Genomic DNA, 19309 nt, shown 5'->3' with positions numbered 1-19309 from the left:
CCCACTTCGAAACGTAGTCAATGGCCACGAGGATGTACCTATTCCCACTAGAGGATGGGAAAGGTCCCATGAAGTCAATGCCCCATACGTCAAAGATTTCCAAGACTTGGATGGGATTTTGAGGCATTTCATCCTTGGATGAGATGTTGCCGGTACGTTGGCAACGGTCACAAGTCCTAACAAACTCTACGGCATCCTTAACTACCGTTTGCCAATAAAACCCACTATCGAAAACCTTTTGTGCCGTCACATTCGCTCCGTGATGGCCCCCCGTTAAACCCTCGTGCACATGTCTAAGGATGTCTAAACCATCCTCCTTTGAAACGCATATCCTAAGCACTCTATCTCCACCTATCCTAAAGAGGTAAGGGTCGTCCCAAATATACTTCCTAGCCTCCCTAAGAAGCTTTTTCTTTTGTTGGTAGGACATACCCCTCACAAGATCTCCGGTTGCCAAATAGTTTGCCAAATCCGAAAACCATGGCAAACCCTCTACCTCGGCACTAACAAAATCTATGGTTTCGTGGGGAAAGGTATCTCCTATGGAATCCTCACGAACCTCCTCTCTCTTTGGATCCTCTAATCGTGACAAGTGGTCGGCGGCCACGTTTTCTGCTCCCTTTTTATCCTTAATTTCTATATCGAACTCGGAGAGCAAAAGAATCCATCTAATAAGACGCGGCTTTGCGTCTTTCTTTTGAAACAGAAATCGCAAAGCGGAATGGTCGGTGAACACGGTGGTTTTAGAAAGCACGAGATATGAGCGAAACTTGTCAAACGCAAACACTACGGCTAAGAGTTCCTTTTCCGTCGTGGTATAGTTCTCTTGAGCATCGTTTAGAGTTTTGCTCGCGTAGTAGATCGGATGAAAGTGTTTATCGACTCTTTGACCTAGGACCGCACCTACGGCATAATCGCTTGCGTCACACATGAGCTCGAAAGGTAAGCTCCAATTGGGCGAAACAAGTATCGGGGCACTAACAAGTTTTTCTTTCAAGAAGTCGAACACCTTGATGCACTCCTCGTCGAAGACAAAAGGTACATCCTTCTCTAAAAGCCTAGTCATCGGGCGTGTGATTTTGGAAAAATCCTTTATAAAACGCCTATAAAAGCCCGCATGACCCAAAAAGCTCCTAACGGACTTAACACTAGTAGGTGGAGGCAATCTACTTATTGTATCTATCTTGGCCCTATCCACCTCTATGCCTTCTCTCGACACCTTGTGTCCTAACACTATCCCCTCCGTCACCATAAAGTGACACTTCTCCCAATTCAACATAAGATTTGTCTCTATGCACCTCTTAAGCATCCTATCAAGATTAGAAAGACATTGGTCGAAAGTGGTGCCATAAACCGAGAAGTCATCCATGAAAACCTCCATGGAAGTCTCAAGCATGTCTTGGAATATGGCTACCATGCACCTTTGGAAAGTTGCCGGAGCGTTGCATAACCCGAAAGGCATGCGGCGATACGCATAAGTGCCGTAAGGGCATGTGAATGTCGTTTTATCTTGATCCTCCGGGGCGATGGGGATCTGAAAATAACCCGAAAATCCATCGAGAAAACAATAGAATTGTTGACCCGCTAGACGCTCCAACATTTGGTCAATGAATGGTAAGGGGAAGTGGTCTTTCCGGGTGGCGTCGTTTAACTTTCGATAATCTATGCATACACGCCAACCGGTAACGGTATGGGAAGGGATTAACTCGTTCTTTTCATTCATGATCACCGTCATCCCACCCTTTTTTGGGACGACTTGGGTCGGGCTAACCCATGGTGAATCGGAAATGGGGTAAATTACCCCGGCATCTAACAACTTAAGAACCTCTTTCTTAACAACCTCTTGCATGTTCGGATTAAGGCGCCTTTGAGGTTGCACCACCGGCTTATAGTCATCTTCCATGAGTATTCGGTGGGTACAATAGGCGGGGCTTATGCCCTTGATGTCCGAAAGGCGCCATGCAATAGCTTCCCTATTCACTTTCAACACCTCTAATAACCTACCCTTCTCTCCCTCCTCTAACTTAGACGAAATAATGACGGGATTCTCGGAACCCTCACCTAAGAAAGCATACTCTAAGTGGGATGGGAGGACCTTGAGTTCTAAAGGGGCGGGTTTCTCTATAGGAGTACTTTCACTCTCACTCTTAATTTCACTCAATTCTAGCACTTCGGGGACCCACTCGTCCTCGTCTACCTCTTTACTCTCACTAACAATCTCCTCTACCTTCTCAACTACTTCCTCTATCCTACTCTCGACTAGGTCGGCTCCACTAATGTAGTCAAAGCAATGGTCAACACAAGATAAGAAAGACTCTATGAAATTGACCGAATGACAAGGACTACTAAGATCGTCGGAACCACTAGGGTGTTCCATGGAGCGTGCTATCTCGAAAGTCACCCTCTCCTCGCCGACTTGAAGTGTGATTTTCCCGTCGAAGACATCGATGATGGCCTTGGCGGTACATAAGAATGGGCGTCCTAGAATGATGGGAACCTTTTCGTCGGCTTCCATATCAAGAACGACAAAGTCTACGGGGAAGACGAACTTATCCACTTTGACTAGAAGGTTTTCAATAATGCCTCGTGGAAACTTAACGGACCTATCGGCTAGCGACAAAGACATGCGTGTAGGTGACAACTCTCCTAGACCTAACCTCTCATACAAAGAATATGGCATTAGGTTTATACTCGCTCCTAGGTCGCCTAGGGCTCTACACTCGGTATCACTCCCAAACAAGCACGGGATGGTAAAAAGGCCCGGATCCGTCAATTTTTCCGGAACCTTGTTCAACACTACGGCTGAACATCCTCCACTAAGGGGGATGTTAGAAACCTCTCCTAACCTATCCTTGCGTTTTAGAAGGTCTTTTAGGAATTTTGCATATTTCGGCATTGATTGAAGAGCTTCTATAAAAGGAAGGTTGATCCTAAGCTGCTTAAAGATCTCTAAAAATTTCCCGTACTCTTTGGAATAAGTTTGATTTTTAAGGCGGGAAGGAAACGGAGCACGGGAAGTATCAACATTGGGTGAAGGAACAACCTGAACGGGTTTCTTTCCTACACTCTTCTCACTCGAAGGCCCCCCGGTGTGTGCGGTACTTTCTGGGATTAACCTAGGTTGCACTTTACCGGGCGCCTCCATTTCAATCTCCTCATCTACGGGGTCCTCATCTTCTATCTCAACACTCTCGGGTCTCACTACCTCTCCTAAGGTCCTACCACTACGGGTCGAAATTGCCTTCAAAGAGCCAGATGGGTTGGGCCTTGTGTTGCCCGAAAATTGACCGGGAGGTCGTTCTTGCAACTGGCGTGCAATATCCCCAACTTGCCTTTGAAGGTCTAAGAAGCTTGAATGATTATTCTTTAGGAGCGTAGCATGGTCCTCTAAGGTACGTTGGGTAGCCTGATCCTTAACCAATAATTGGGAAAGAAGGTCCTCTATCCTAGACAAACTACCACCTGACCCCTCACTCTTAGGTTGAACCTCTTGGTTTGACCCCTCACCTCTAAACTGCCCCCCTGAACCTGAACTAGCAAATTGACCTGTTTGACCCGACCCCCCACTAGAATAAAAACCTGGCCCCCTACTTTGGTATTGACCTGACGGAAAACCAGGGGGGTTACCTGAGGAGCGATAATTATTAGCACGCCAATTAGAGTTACTATTGTTGAACGGGTTAGTTGGACCCCTATTTTGACCTGCTAAATACTCGACCTGCTCTAGGGTGATGGTTGGGCAATCTATGGTGTCATGTCCCCCTCTACAAACCTCGCATCTATCTACCTTCTTCTTAATTTCTAGCAACTCTTTGGTGATATAGTCAAGCTGGGATATTACCTTTGAGTCTGAAACGACTTGATTCACTCCTCGAGAGGATGAGGAGGTAATCACAGTATTGGAATTCCTGCCGGTAGCACTATGATCTATATCAGCATGAGCGAAGCTCTCAAAGAGGTCGTTACAGTCAGCCACAGTTTTCTTTCCCATTAGGTGGCCTCCTGCGGATGTGTCGAATCGGGCCTTGCACTCAAGGGTAAGACCATTATAAAATTTTTCTACTAAGGCCCAATCTGACAGTCCATGTTGGGAACAACGCGAGAGCAATGTTTGAAACCTCTCCCATGCTAAGTGATAAGGTTCGTCAGGCTCCATTCTGAAGGAATGGATCTGATCTCGAAGGCGGGAGGCCTTCGCAGGTGGGAAATACTTAGCAAGGAAGGCATCTCTAAGTCCAGCCCAAGTGGTGTAAGTACCTGCCGGCTGCGAATCAAGCCAGGTGGCTGCGCGGCCAGCAAGCGAAAAAGGGAAGACTTGGAGATAGCGGGCATCAAGATTCACACCTTCGATGCCGAAGGTGCTACACAGACGGGTGAGACGGTTGATATGTGCTGGCGCGTCTTCATCATCACGACCGTGAAACTGACAAGAGTTGTTAATGGCAGTCATGATGTATGAAGGAATTTGCCAAGACTTATCGTTGGTGATTTCAGGGAGGGTGATGGGTGAGTTTGCGGTAAAACCCGCGGTGGAACGCTGGTGGACAGTTTGGTTTTCGGCCATTTGGTGAACTGGTGGTGGACTAGGGTGACGGGAGGGTGGTGGGGAATTGTGGGGTGATGACTTAGGGGTAAAGTCGAAGTTCGATGGTTTAGATGGAAGTGTAGAGTCAGAGAGGGCTGAAGATGAAGTTGGGGGTTTTCGAACCTGAGGGATTGGTGTGGAGACGGAAGACTTGTCAATTGGTGGCTTCACTGGTCCCTGCGAACGCGTGTGGGGCATGAACTGCAAAACCAAGAATAAAACAAGTAAGTCAACTCCAATAAAAAACTCAAAGAAATACGAAAAAGACACTAAAATTACTTAGACTCCTACGACTCACAAACACACAAAATCACGTAACGATATCAGCTGAAGTCCAAATTAAGCAATTAACACAATTGCCAAGAATCCCCGGCAACGGCGCCAAAAACTTGATGTGGAAAAAGTAGTTCAACTAAATAAACTAAATTACCCTAAATTAAGACTCAAGTAATAAAAATCTAGACTCTCTAACCTGACTAAACTACTCACCGGCAAGTGTACCGATCGACTCTAGCACAGAAAAGTAAGTCCGGATGTCGAACCCACAAAGACTCTAATGAATTACGTTAACGACTAAACTTAGACTAGACACTGACAGGACTAAACAAATATTGTGTTTGGGGGGTTTTACTAAAATCCTAAAATTATGATTAAATCGAAATTAACTAAAACACAAACGAAAACTAGGGTTTTGATTCAGATGAGATTAAGGACTACCTAGACTTGAATCCAGTTTGACTACGAATGGACTTCTAACGGTTTTATTGTTGTATGGAGCCGGGATCGTTAAATACTAAACCTTAAGGTATTTCAATGCTAAGACTTCCCGACCCTTCTCAGGAAGAAACCTAGGAAACCCTACAAGGCTGTTATGATTACCGACTGTTAGATTTCCTCTCAGTCCTCTAATGATTCTAAAAGTGCCCTAATATGACTATCTACCTCTCAGCGCGATAATCTAAGGCAATTCTAGGTTCTGACTTGGTTTACTAGACACAACTGCAATTAGGGAACTAACTTCGACTTCTCTCAAAATCTAATTTAGCTATATATTGCACCGCAACCTAATAACTAACTCGAGCCTCTCAGCGACAAGTTAAGCAGAATATTCACTTCTAATTATATTTTAATTACTGTTCCTAAGGCTATCGGCCGATTTACCCAAAGATCACCCGAACCCGCAAGGATGCAAATAATCAACACAGATCTATTTTGTGATAAAGACCGTCACTAAGATCTATGTGAAACAGCAAATAATCCACAATCAAAAGTAAATACGCATGTGCACCAAATCAGAAAATCTAGAACACGTTACTTTCAAAATCAATCCATAGTCTAGCAATAAAAACCGTTAAAAGATCCAAAACGTAAATCAGACCATCATCTAGTCTAGGTAGTATCTAGGGTTTAGCCAAGAAACATGATGTCTAACAAGAACAAATCAAATCCAAAACAAGAATTCATAATCAAAGTATCAAAAACGAGAAAATAATGAAAACCGGGAGATAAGACCCGAATAATCTTCTTTCCTACGCTCCGTGCTTCAACCTGATGATTCTTGCAAGCTAAATCGCCTCGAAAAACTCCAAAATCTGCTCTCAAAGTCGCCTAGGGTTTCTTGGTTCGTGTGTTATGTTCTAATGATGATTAATGTTGCTTTTATACCAAACCCTAATCGAATCAGCGATCAGACGAATTAGTCATGCCAGTCGCGTAGCGCGACTGGTCTCATCTTCACGCTAGCGCTACGCTACTGCTTCAAAGTCATCAAAAGTCAACGTTACCTCAGTCGCGTAGCGCGACTGAGTATACCTTCATCCTAGCGCTACGCGAGTGGCTGTTTTTCACAGAATGTTTGCTTCTAAACTCAGCTCCAACTTCCAAAAATCTTGAGAATTATTCTAACACTTTGTATAATGATTCCGGAACTTGACATTTGACATTTTAGCTCGGTTTTGCTCGAATTTCCACATTTTATGTATCAAGACCTGGAAAACGCAATGTAGATCAATAGCACGCAATTCTAAACTAAACTAAGCTAAAAATAACGATAAAACGTACAAACTATACACGATAAAAGTATGTATTTTGCAATACATCAAACGGGGTGAACGAAGGGCACAAGATGTGAATCCAAGCCCTACCAAGAAAGCAAGAACAAATGAAACAGCGAAGAAATCAGACGCGAAAGGTAGTACACCAAGTTGCAAAATTTGTGGCAAGAATCATAAGGGTGAATGTCGCTTCAAAGATAAGCCTTGTCCCATATGTCGAAAAACGGGACACATGGCTATATCATGCCCGGAGAAAGTGACTGTTTGTTACAACTGTTACCGAACGGGTCACAAAAGATCAGAATGCCCGGAACTGGTTGGAAAGAAAGAAGGGCAAGACTCGAAAGGTGAAGCCTCGAAAGCAAAAGCAAGATCTTTCCAATTGACCGCTGCTGAAGCAAAGGTCGAACCTGACGTGGTCTCAGGTATATTCACTGTAAACTCAATTCCCGCACGTGTGTTATTTGATACTGGTGCGAATAAATCCTTTGTTTCGTATGGGTTTATTCGGCACCCTTCATTTGTTCTAACAAAATTACCTATGCCTTTAGAAGTAGAGATAGGTAATAACAAAAGCTTTATTGTTTGCGATGTATGTGAAAACTGTACAATGAACATTGATGACGAGGAATACGCAATAGACTTGATTCCGATGTCGATGGGAGAATTCCAAGTGATAGTAGGAATGGATTGGCTATCCCGTTACCACGCGAAAGTGGTTTGTTTCCGAAAGGAAATAAAACTAACGTCTCCTAGCGGAAAACAAGTTACGATATATGGTGAAAATGGAGGTAACCCGGTGATATGCACAATGCTAGAAGCCCATAAACTCATGAAACATGGATGCAAGGCTTATATGGTATACGCAAGCGAAACGGAAAAAGAACCCCTCAAAATTGGGGATGTACCGGTGGTGCGGGATTATGAAGATGTGTTCCCGGAAGAACTACCGGGGATACCTCCAGAACGGGAGGTAGAGTTTGGAATCGAGTTGATTCCGGGCGCGAAACCCGTGGCCAGGGCGCCATACCGACTTGCGCCGTCGGAGTTACAAGAATTGATGTCTCAAATTCAGGAATTTCTTGACAAGGGGTTTATCCGACCGAGTGTGTCTCCGTGGGGCGCACCAGTCTTATTCGTGAAAAAGAAGGATGGCAGTATGCGCATGTGTATCGATTACCGAGAGTTAAACAAACTCACGGTGAAGAATCGATACCCACTCCCAAGAATTGATGATTTGTTTGACCAACTACAAGGAGCAAGTTGGTTCTCCAAAATTGATCTCCGATCTGGTTATCACCAATTGAAAGTCAAGGAGGAAGACGTACCGAAGACGGCCTTTCGTACACGGTACGGGCATTATGAGTTCCTTGTAATGCCCTTCGGATTGACAAATGCACCCGTGGCTTTCATGGACCTCATGAACCAGGTTTGCAAACCCATGCTAGATAAATCAGTAATTGTATTCATCGATGACATATTAGTATACTCGAAGAATGAAGCTGAGCACGTGTGTCATCTGCGAGAAATATTGGAGACACTCAGACGAGAAAAGTTATATGCAAAATTTTCTAAGTGCGCTTTCTGGCTAAGAGAGGTGCAATTTCTTGGACATATCATTAGTACCGATGGAGTACTAGTGGATCCGTCCAAGGTAGAAGCGGTGTCAAAATGGAACCCTCCAAGAAACCCCTCGGAAATCCGAAGCTTTTTAGGGCTTGCGGGATATTATCGGAGATTCATACAGGATTTCTCCAAAATTGCCTTGCCATTGACCAAATTGACTCGCAAGGAGGAAAAGTTTGTATGGGACGTTAAGCAAGAAGAAGCCTTCCAAACGCTCAAAGAAAGGTTGACCCACGCTCCGGTGTTAACATTACCGGAAGGGACTGACGACATGGTAGTTTACTCGGATGCTTCCCATTTGGGGCTCGGGTGTGTTTTGATGCAACGAGGTAAGGTCATCGCCTATGCCTCGAGGCAATTGAAGGTTCATGAAAAGAAATACCCGGTTCACGACTTGGAATTGGCGGCGGTGGTGTTTGCCTTAAAGATATGGAGGCATTACTTGTACGGGGTAAAATTTACAATCTTTACCGACCATAAAAGCTTGAAATATTTCTTCGATCAGAAGGAATTAAACATGAGACAAAGGCGGTGGTTGGAGACGGTCAAAGATTTCGATTGTGAAATACATTACCACCCTGGGAAGGCCAATGTAGTGGCTGATGCGCTGAGTCGCAAAGCAGATTATACCCCGATACGGGTACGATCAATGCAACTCATAGTGACTTCGAGCTTACCAGAACGAGTTCGAGAAGCACAGAATGAAGCTGTGAAGGCGGAAAATTGGAAAAAGGAAAGAATTATCGGCCAAGTTAAAGACCTAGAGATGGGAAGTCACGGCCTGAAGACTCGTTTCAATAGAATCTGGGTCCCTAACACGTGTGGGGTTAAAAAGCTTCTACTTGATGAAGCACACAAATCCCGTTATTCCATTCATCCGGGAGCAACCAAGATGTATAATGACTTGAAACGAAACTATTGGTGGCCCGGAATGAAACGAGACACCGCTAGATACGTGGAAAAGTGTTTGACATGTCTACAAGTCAAGGCGGAACACCAAAAGCCATACGGTAAACTCCAACCATTGGAAATCCCCGTTTGGAAATGGGAACAAATCACCATGGATTTGTTGACCAAATTACCCAAAACTAACCGCGGGTTTGATGCTATATGGGTAATTGTAGATAGATTGACGAAAAGCGCTCACTTCTTACCAATTCGTGAGACCTATACATCTGAGAAGATGTCAGAAGTGTACACCAATGAAATCATAGCGCGGCATGGGGTACCGATATCCATTGTTTCAGACAGAGATACTCGGTTTACGTCAAAATTTTGGCGTGAATTCCAAGAACAAATGGGAACTAAATTGTTCCTTAGCACTGCTTACCATCCACAAACGGATGGACAGAGTGAAAGAACAATACAAACGTTGGGAGACATGCTACGGGCTTGCATTATTGACTTCGGAGGTAGTTGGGATGTCCATCTACCCTTGGTCGAATTTGCATATAACAATAGCTATCACGCGAGTATTAAGATGGCCCCGTATGAACTGTTATATGGCAGAAAATGTCGAACCCCGGTATGTTGGGGAGAAGTGGGTCCACGAGGGCTAGCTCCTACCGATATAATCCGAACTACGAATGAGAAAATCGACATAGTTCGGGCACACTTGAAAGCGGCTCAAGACCGGCAAAAGGCATATGCGGATAAAAGGAATAGGCCAATTGAATTTCAGATTGGCGACATGGTTATGCTAAAAGTTTCCCCGTGGAAGGGTATTATTAGATTCAGAAAAAGGGGAAAACTAAGCCCAAGATTTATTGGGCCGTTTAAAATCACTGAACGGGTTGGTAAAGTAGCATATCGTCTTGAATTACCCGAAGAGTTGAGTGGGATTCATAACACATTCCACGTGTCGCATCTCCGAAAATGTTTGGCCGACGAAACCGCTCATATCCACTACGATGATATCGAGGTGGATAACAGCCTCAACTATGCAGTAAAACCGATTACGATTTTAGATCGTAAAGAGAAAAGTTTGAGGAACAAGGTGATAAATCAAGTCAAGGTCAAATGGGAGCACAGAAAAGGGTCAGACACTACATGGGAATCTGAAGAAGAAATGCAACGGCTATACCCTACTTTATTTGGTACGTAATTCGGTTTCGGGGACGAAACCCTTATAAGGGGGATGCACTTGTAACACCCCGAAAATATAAATCTTTATATTAGAAATTTAAGGATTTCATAAACAAGAAATAACCATGTAGAAATTTTAACCTAGTTAAAACCACAAGTCTTGAAATAACTTACACTTGGTTAAAACAATAGTAATTAAAAACTAAGTGATAAGTGAGGGACTAAATTTGCCAAAACATGAAAGTTAAATGCTGAAATAGTAACAAAAAATTACCAAACACACCATTTGGTGTGTCTGGTCGAGCAAGGGAAGGAGGGGACGAGCAAGGGTTTGTTCCAAACCCTAAAACCTTCATAAAACTCAAAATTGAAGCTATAAATCTGCTCCAAATCAAGTTCTAAACACGAATTAGTGATCACCTCGTCATAAGGATCAAAAGGTATGTATAATTTTGATATTTTGATTCACTATGAATTCTAGGTCAATGGTGAATAATTGAAATTGAACCTAGATATGTTATGCATGAATGAATCTTGAAATAATATGTTGCTTAGGGTTAAACCCTAGATGATTAATTGTGAAAATCATTGCATGATACTTGAAGAAATTACAATCACCATTGTAGGTGATTTATGATATTGTAAAGACTAGACAAACACTAGGATTATGAATTCCTAATCTAGTGAAAAGCTGAATTGTATGAGGAAATTCAGTAATTTGAATGTTTAAGTATGTACAATTTGCTTAATTAAAGTGAAATTAGATGTTAAATGGCAAGTCATGAACTTAGTAATGATTGTAGAAAAATCTGACCCGTTAGGTGTTCGTTGAAATGCCTAAGTGAGGTTTTAAATGTTAGAATAGGATGAAAACACAGATTTTGATCATATCTCACAAATGATGTGAATACGGTCATGAAAAGAATTCTAAACAAGTTAAAAAAAAACTGAATTTCTAGGCAAAGAGTCCGGATCATCAAGCGGACAAGCCGGCGAGAATACACGGGGAAAAGGCGTGCTCTAAAGGTATGAAATTTATCGTTTCATTACATTGTGCTTATTGTTGGTTTTATGTCGTTATTCAAAAACATGACAATCAAGAGCTATCAATATGTCATGAATTTGATTATTGTCTTAAACAAGTGAAAAACATGGAAATTGAATCCCAGCAAGGTGCTTGATTCAGCACCCAAACGGGTCAAAATAAGTCTTGTAGTAACATGAAGCTAGATATCATTACTTAAACATGTAGATTCTTGCATAAGCGACCCCTCATGGGGAAAGCGAAACATGATAGCGGGTAATAATCAGAATATGAGTATCCTAAATTGGTTAGGTGATGATCATGTTCGAGAATAATTTTACTGCAAACCGGGAATAGAAGGTCAATAACCAAAACAAGAAAACAAGTACAGAGACCACCGTAAGTTACGGTGATACCGTAACTTACAGTAGCAATCAAAAGGCTACGGTGGGAACCTCCTGCTTTACGGCAGGCAATGAACTTCTAGGGGCCACCGTAACTTACGGTGGCTACCGTAAGTTACGGTAGCACCGAGTTTCAAATAATGAATTTCATTATTCTTGATTTCTTTAATTGGTTTTAACACACCTTTTTGATTATATTATTATTCAAGGACCATAATACTAACATTGGTCTAAAACGCTCAGTTTTCAGGTTTTCTTGTAGAAGGATGATGATCAAGCATATGTATCCGAACCGAACACTCTAACAAACGCTTCCGCACTTGATCCTTTGTTTTTAAAAACTATGTAAACAATTGTAGTTATCATCTTGATTATAATTTCGTAAGTTCATTACATGAATGTTGTGTCTAGTTATGGTTTTAACTTGAAAGTTTTTGTAAACTCTAAAACTTAGGCATGAAAGGCAAGGTTCTATGTTATTAAATCTAGTATTATAAAATGGGTGTTACATTACTCTATTAACAGTGGCATGTACCCCTGAATGACCCCCTTGCACCGAATTATGCATCCACTTAAGTATCTGCTCCTTTAAAGTAGGCACATTACCAATGACCAATTTACCCCTCCTTCTCCACTCATTTTCTTTCTAACTATAGTGGCGATGGGTTAGAGGATCATGCTTCAAATCTTGGATAATTTTCACTAGCTCCAAATCTTGAGTCCACCCTTCCTTTATGGCAGCCCATATATCAGTGTGAACTGAAGAAACAGCCATTTACAAGATTTCTCCATGTGTCACCCTGGATAATGCATCTGCCACTTTATTATCAACTCCTTTTTTATACATTATGTCAAAACTAAATCCTATCAACTTAGCCAACCACTTTTGTTAAAAAGGAGTTGAGATCTTACTATCCAACAGATATTTAAGACTATGCTGGTCAGTCTTTATCACAAAATGATTATGAGCCAGGTATGGTTGCCATTTTTGAACTGCATGAATAAAAGCCAACAATTCTCGTTCATAAGTTGACAATGTCATATGTCTCGGAGATAAAGCCTTGCTGATGTAAGCAATGGGATGCCCTTTCTGCATAAGTACTGCTCCTATACCATACCCTGAAGCATCAGTTTCCATTACAAAAGTATCACTGAAATCAGGTAAAGCCAAAACTGGGGGTTGACTCATGCTTGTTTTCAATTGTTCAAATGCTTGCTGAGCTGTGTCAGACCAACAAAAAGAATCTTTTTTAACAGCTGAGCCAAAGGCTTAGTGATGCTTCCATAATCTTTAACAAACCTTCGATAATATCCAGTCAACCCCCAAAACCCTCTTAACTCCTTGATATTCTTTGGAACTGGCCACTGTTGAATAGCCGAAACTTTAACAGGATCTGTTGCCACTCCCTTTTGAGAAATAATATGCCCCAAATATTCTAACTCAGTTGCACCAAATTCACATTTACTCTTTTTTGCTACCAACCTGTGTTGTCTTAACACCCCCAAAACATCCTTCAAATGGGACAAATGCGACTGCCAACATGGACTATAAACCAATATGTCATAGAAAAAAACTAACATATATTTTCTCAAATATGGTTTAAAAACATGGTTCGTTAGTCCTTGAAATGTAGATGGAGCATTAGTAAGGCCAAATGGCATTACCAAAAATTCAAAGTGACCATTATGAGTTTTGAATGTTGTTTTATGAATATCCTCTTCGCCCATTCGTATCTGATAATAGCCTGATTTCAAGTCCAACTTTGAAAAGAATTTGGTACCAAATAACTCATCCATTAAGTCTTCCACTAAAGGAATAGGAAATCGATCAGGGATGGTGGCTTGATTTAATTTTCTGTAGTCAATACACATCCTCCATGTATTATCTTTTTTCTTGACCAAAACCACTGGTGAAGCAAAAGAACTGAAACTGGTTCTGATAACCCCCTGCTTCAACAATTCATTTGTCATCTTTTCAATAACATCCTTTTGTATTAACGGATATCTATAGGGTCTCAGGTTAATGCCATTAGTTCCCTGTTTCAAAGGAATTCTATGATCAAACTGTCCCCTAGAAGGTGGTAAGGACTTCAAATCCTGAAAGACATCATCAAAACCTCCTAACAACGGCTATAACTGCTATTGTTGTTCCACAGATTTTACAGCCTTTTGCAATACCACTGTAGTACTGGTATCACACCCCTCAATAGCACATACTTGCACTAAAGCTAATTCCCCTCTTTGCATATCTATCTTCTTCAAACTACCCTTATTGAACTGAGTCAACTTTTTACCATATTGCCCTCTTAATACCACTTTTTGCCCCTTGAACTTGAATGCAACAGTTCTTTCCTTATAATCCATTTTAATACTTCCCAAAGTAGTGAACCACTGTACCCCCAATACCAAGTCACAACCTCCTAAAGGCATCACATATACATCAACTTCAAACTGAATGCCCTTCATAACCCATTGGAAACCTTTAACCATCATGTCACATACTTCCTCGTGACTATTAGCTACCTTGACCAACATGGCTGGACCTTTTACCAACCTACAGCCTAACTGTTTGGCCAACTTGTAATCCAAGAAATTATGAGAACATCCGGTATCCATCAATATTTGCAACTCAATTTTACCAAAATGTCCTTTAACTCTAATGGACTTATACATGTCATTTCCTTCTACTGCATTAACTGAAATTTGAGCACATTCCAACACTTCCTCCTCTATCTCTTCATCAACACACTCATCCTCCACCCACTCTACTTCTATATGATACAACTGCGGTCTCTTATTACCCCTACACACATGTTCTTTAGAATACTTTTCATCACAGTTAAAACATAACCCTTTTAACCTTCTCTCATCCATTTCTCCCCTAGTTAAAGTTTTTCTAATTACATTCTTCTTATTATCCATACTAACTGACTTTGCATAAGGTAGTGTCTATTTAGTAGCAATTGGATTAGTTAGAACAGAATTTTTAGACCCAAACCTGCTCCTCTTGGCCTTGATGGTTGCTTCTTGTAATTTTGCCAGACAAAAAGCCTCTTGAATGTTTTTTGGGTTAAACATCCTTACCTGCAATTGTATCTCCTCTTCCAACCCAGCAACAAAACAACTTAATGCATATTCCGTAGGTAACTGAAGTCTGCTTATGATAGCATCAAACTTATCATGATACTCCTGGACTGAATTAATCTGTTTCAAATTCTTTAAATCGGTCATAGGGTCATCAAACAATTCCCCGAATCTGACTTTCAAAGCCTCCACTAATTCTGTCCAGGATAATACCTCCCCTTCAACCCTCTGGCTAGTAAGAGATTGATACCATTGTAATGCTTTTTCCTCAAAATGAATAGCTGCCAACCTAACTGATGTGCGTGAATTATATATATTTTTAATTGAGGTTTTCTTCACACAAATTTAGTTTTAAAATGGGTTTTCACCTATAAACTAACTACACACACAAAGGGCAAGTGTACCCGTCGGGTGGTAATATAGCTAATCGGTAAGAACCGGATATCAATCCGTGGATGCGGTGTCTCGATACTAAACCTTTGTTACTTCAAAGCCTTTTCAAATGATTGGATTGGATTTTCTAACTTATCATGCAAAATAAATAAACTACTAAAATTTCTAACAAATAACAATAACTAAGAAAGGTTGCCTAAACTAAGTATCCACTTATTCACATGTGACAACAAAGAGGAAGGGATTGTGATGATGCAAGCTCCAATTTTAACTAAGTCCCCAATCAAGGCTTCCTAGTTTATAATTCTTAGGAAAATTAAAAATGAATTAACATTCTAATCACCTCAAAATTATTCCTTTAAGCTCACTTGCTAAGTTGATGTTAATCTTTGATGATGAGTTATTCATTTGTCAAAACTCCTAACTCTACAAATTAGGGAAAACTAATATGAGAAACACACTAATCACCCTAACTTGGTTTTAAGTAGTTGGCACTATCACTATGTTCTTGATATGAACCACAAGCATGGTCATGCTAGCTAACAACCTTGGCCTAAATCATCAACCAAACATGAACACAAACTATAGAATTCATATAAACATACTTTTGATCTTTCCAAATCTAGATGCAAGAATTCACACACAAGCTCAAATCATTGTTCATATCATATTAGCACTCACCATTCCTAGTTTCATGCTATGAATCATACTAACAAGTTAACAAGCTGATCAGAGGCTAAGATTGACTTGGCACGGTCGTGCCAATGGTTGGCACGGTCGTGCTTCCCTTGATTTTGTAGATTTGGCTGCTGGGTGCTAGTGCTGATCGAGAGTGCCGACATCGGGAGGCTTGGCACGGTCGTGCCACTGTTTGGCACGGTAGTGCCATATCTGGCAGTTTGCTGGAATGCACCATTTTAGCTCTATTTTGCTCCAAAAGCTTCCGTTTCATCACCGGGCCGAAGCCCGGACCTGTATTTTCACAAACAACTCAAATAAGTACCAAAATCAATGAAAATACAAAGAGTTTTCGCATAAACGGGGCGTATTTGACGTTTAAAAGATGTATAAATTCTTATACATCACTAACCTTCGTTGCATCAGACACTCTATCAAGTTGGAAGAACTGTTCCACCTTAAACAGCCATGAAGTAAGATCATCACCTTTAAACCGAGGAAATTCAATTTTGGTCAATCTTGCTGCAAAATTGAATCCTTCTCCTTCATGCTGTGGACCCTGTCTTTGATAATCTCTGCCATTGCTTTGGTTATTGACCATTTGAGTCAACTGTAAAGATAATCCGGTCACCATGTTCCTCACTTCTTCTAATGCTTTTGTGTTTTCCTCGATTCGATTGTTCATCTGCTGACTGCTTTCAGCATCATCGGTATCGTTTTGACCGTGTCTCTTTGTCATTTTTGAAGTGGAATTGATCTCAACAAAGATCAATTGGAATTTGAACTGAACGAATCAACAATTGAAGGAATTCGATCGAAACATGACCGAATTCAGGAGTTGAAATTGAATGCAGCAATTTCCCCAATCGACTGAATTAGGGTTCAAAATTGAATTGAATCAAGAGTGTCCAAGGATAGACAACTCTGATACCAATGATAAGGATTGAAATTTGAATGTACTTGAGATTGAGTTAACAATGGTCAAGTCCTATTAACGTTCAGGAAACTCAATTGAAAGAATGAGCTTCGAGAGGTCGTTAATGGCAGTTGAGAAAAAGAGAGACTAAGAAGAGTTTGTTATTATTTTCCAGATACCCTATTCTATTACAACATATCTCTTTTATACCCGAGTTTACAACAACCAACACAACTACTAACCAACTACCACCCTAACTGTCTAACTAACTAATAACCCAATCCCCTGTTACTAACCAACACCCAAACCACTGTTGTTTAATCAAAAATTCAATCCGCTATTGACTAATCCTCTGTTGCTAACTGACACCCCAATCCACTGCTGACTGACCCCTTAACTACTGATCCTTTAACTACTGATATGTTATCAAACTACTAATCCACATTAAACTACTGATCCGTATCATGTTCTTTCCTATATCGAACTCCTGGCCATAGTGAAATATCTCACTATATCGCCAACACTAAAATTTAATTAAAACTTTTAAAATAATAAATTCGAGGGAGAGAGAAAAAGAACTTAATATACTTTAATACATATATTGCCATTTCATATATTAAAAACCAGAACATAGGGAAAATATCTCGCTATATTGTTATAACTAAATATTAATTTACAACTTCAAAATTAATAAATTGGAGGGGAGAGGGTAAGAGAATGAAAGATTTTCCTGTATTCAACTTCGGAAAAAAGGTAAAGCATCCCGCCTTATCGTTATCATTAAAATTTGAGAAAAATGTTCGGATAGTCCATGTGGTTTGCCAATTTTTCACCTTAGTCCCTAAATTTCTAAAATTACACCTATAGTCCCCAAGATTTTGAACTTCGTTCCCGAATAGTCCCTGGCGTGGATGAGGGTTAGTTTTTGGTGTTAGGTGCGTATGAAATGACAAAAATACCCTTACTCTCAAATGAAAAATGAAAAAGTTAAAAGAAATATAAAAATATGTGGGACCCATCACCCACCCTACCCACTTCATCTTTCCCACTCCACACCACCACCACTACCATCTCCACCTTCAACCACCACCACCACCATCTACTCCCCCCCCACTGCCACAACCATCCCCGCCACAACCTCCACTGCCGCCATCATCACCGCTGCCTCAATAACCACGGTCTCATCGAAAACCAATAAGCTAGACAATCACCATCATGTAACCGGATACCCAATTGTAAATGACGAGGAAAACAAAACGGTACAGGGTTTACCAAATGCAACGGTCGATAACAAAAACCCAAAAGGATAACCACGGTCTCATCGAATACTTTCCAGTGTAGAAGGCTTTTGTATTATGTAACAACTGGTTTCCCATTGCTGAACCCAAGGTATTTTGTAGTTGCTTTGATAAGTTTATCAGCATTCTCCTGTATCATAAATATATACAGAACATACAATTCAGTCATGTAATTCCATCACAAGTCTCTATTTATATAATTGATAAAAAACAGAAAACAAAATGACAAAGTGAATTAATTAACTCAAGTTCAAACACGTATACGGTCGATAACAATTAATTAGCAGTGATTAACTGGCAGTGATTTGTATTGCCATTTAAATTGCCCTTCCTAAAATTGGCGCACAGATAGGAGAGCATGTTTTTGTGTATGAGATCATGTTCTTGTTTATGTGGGTGTTGATGGGATGATGGAGCTGTTGTGTAGAGGGGAAGGGAAGATAGAAGAAAGAGAAAGAGAAACGAAGGTGGGGGGTGAGGTTATTATTTTGTTTTTATATAGAGTGGGTCCCACAAATAAACAAATGTATTTAATAGGTTAAGTTATTTTGTTTTTTAGTAAGGGTATTTTTGTCATTTCACACCCTTTTAACTGAGAAAAGTAACTGATGTTAGACTTAGGGACTATCCGGGAACAAAATCGCAAAAGTTGGGGACTATAGCTGTAATTCTAGAAAGTTAGGGACTAAAGGTGAAAAAAGGCAAACCACAGGGACTATCTGAGCATTTTTCTCTTAAAATTTAACTTACAACTTAAAAATAACAAATTCCAAAGAGAGACGAATCGATATGTTAGCGTTTTTTCCTTTAGACTAAAGGGTATGGGGAGGGTCATCCCCATAAGGATGGGCCGCCACGTAGAACGCCACATCACCATCGAACCCGCCCCGAAAGACGTTTGGCTTGAGCCGCCCCCTTTTCTATTTCCGGCCGCCTCTTTTTTTGCTTTGTCCCTTCCGGGGGGACGCTCCGACTCGTGAATGGCCAACACCTCCTCGTCAAATTCCGGGTCGTCGTTTATGTCGATGTGACAACATTCCATGCTCGGAGGTGTTGGAAATGAGTTGTATTCTTAGAGTCCCATTTAACCAAAGAAAGGTTGAGAATGTCCTCGTCGTTACTCCCACTAGGAGGATTTGTGTAAATTTGGTTATAAAACCCG

At 41.0% G+C, this 19309-nt stretch overlaps 1 long non-coding RNA gene across 1 annotated transcript; it reads left to right on the top strand.

Moving 5' to 3' along the window:
- Window positions 1-11291: 11291 nt before the first annotated feature.
- Window positions 11292-12113, top strand: LOC118481298. Its single transcript, XR_004865330.1, has 2 exons — window positions 11292-11376; window positions 12022-12113. It is a non-coding gene; the product is annotated as an uncharacterized LOC118481298 (long non-coding RNA).
- Window positions 12114-19309: the final 7196 nt, after the last annotated feature.

This window comes from Helianthus annuus, chromosome 8 (assembly GCF_002127325.2).
Source record: "Helianthus annuus cultivar XRQ/B chromosome 8, HanXRQr2.0-SUNRISE, whole genome shotgun sequence".
NCBI lineage: Eukaryota > Viridiplantae > Streptophyta > Magnoliopsida > Asterales > Asteraceae > Helianthus > Helianthus annuus.
Note: the sequence above shows the minus strand (reverse complement) of the source record. Positions and strands in the feature narration are given on the sequence as shown.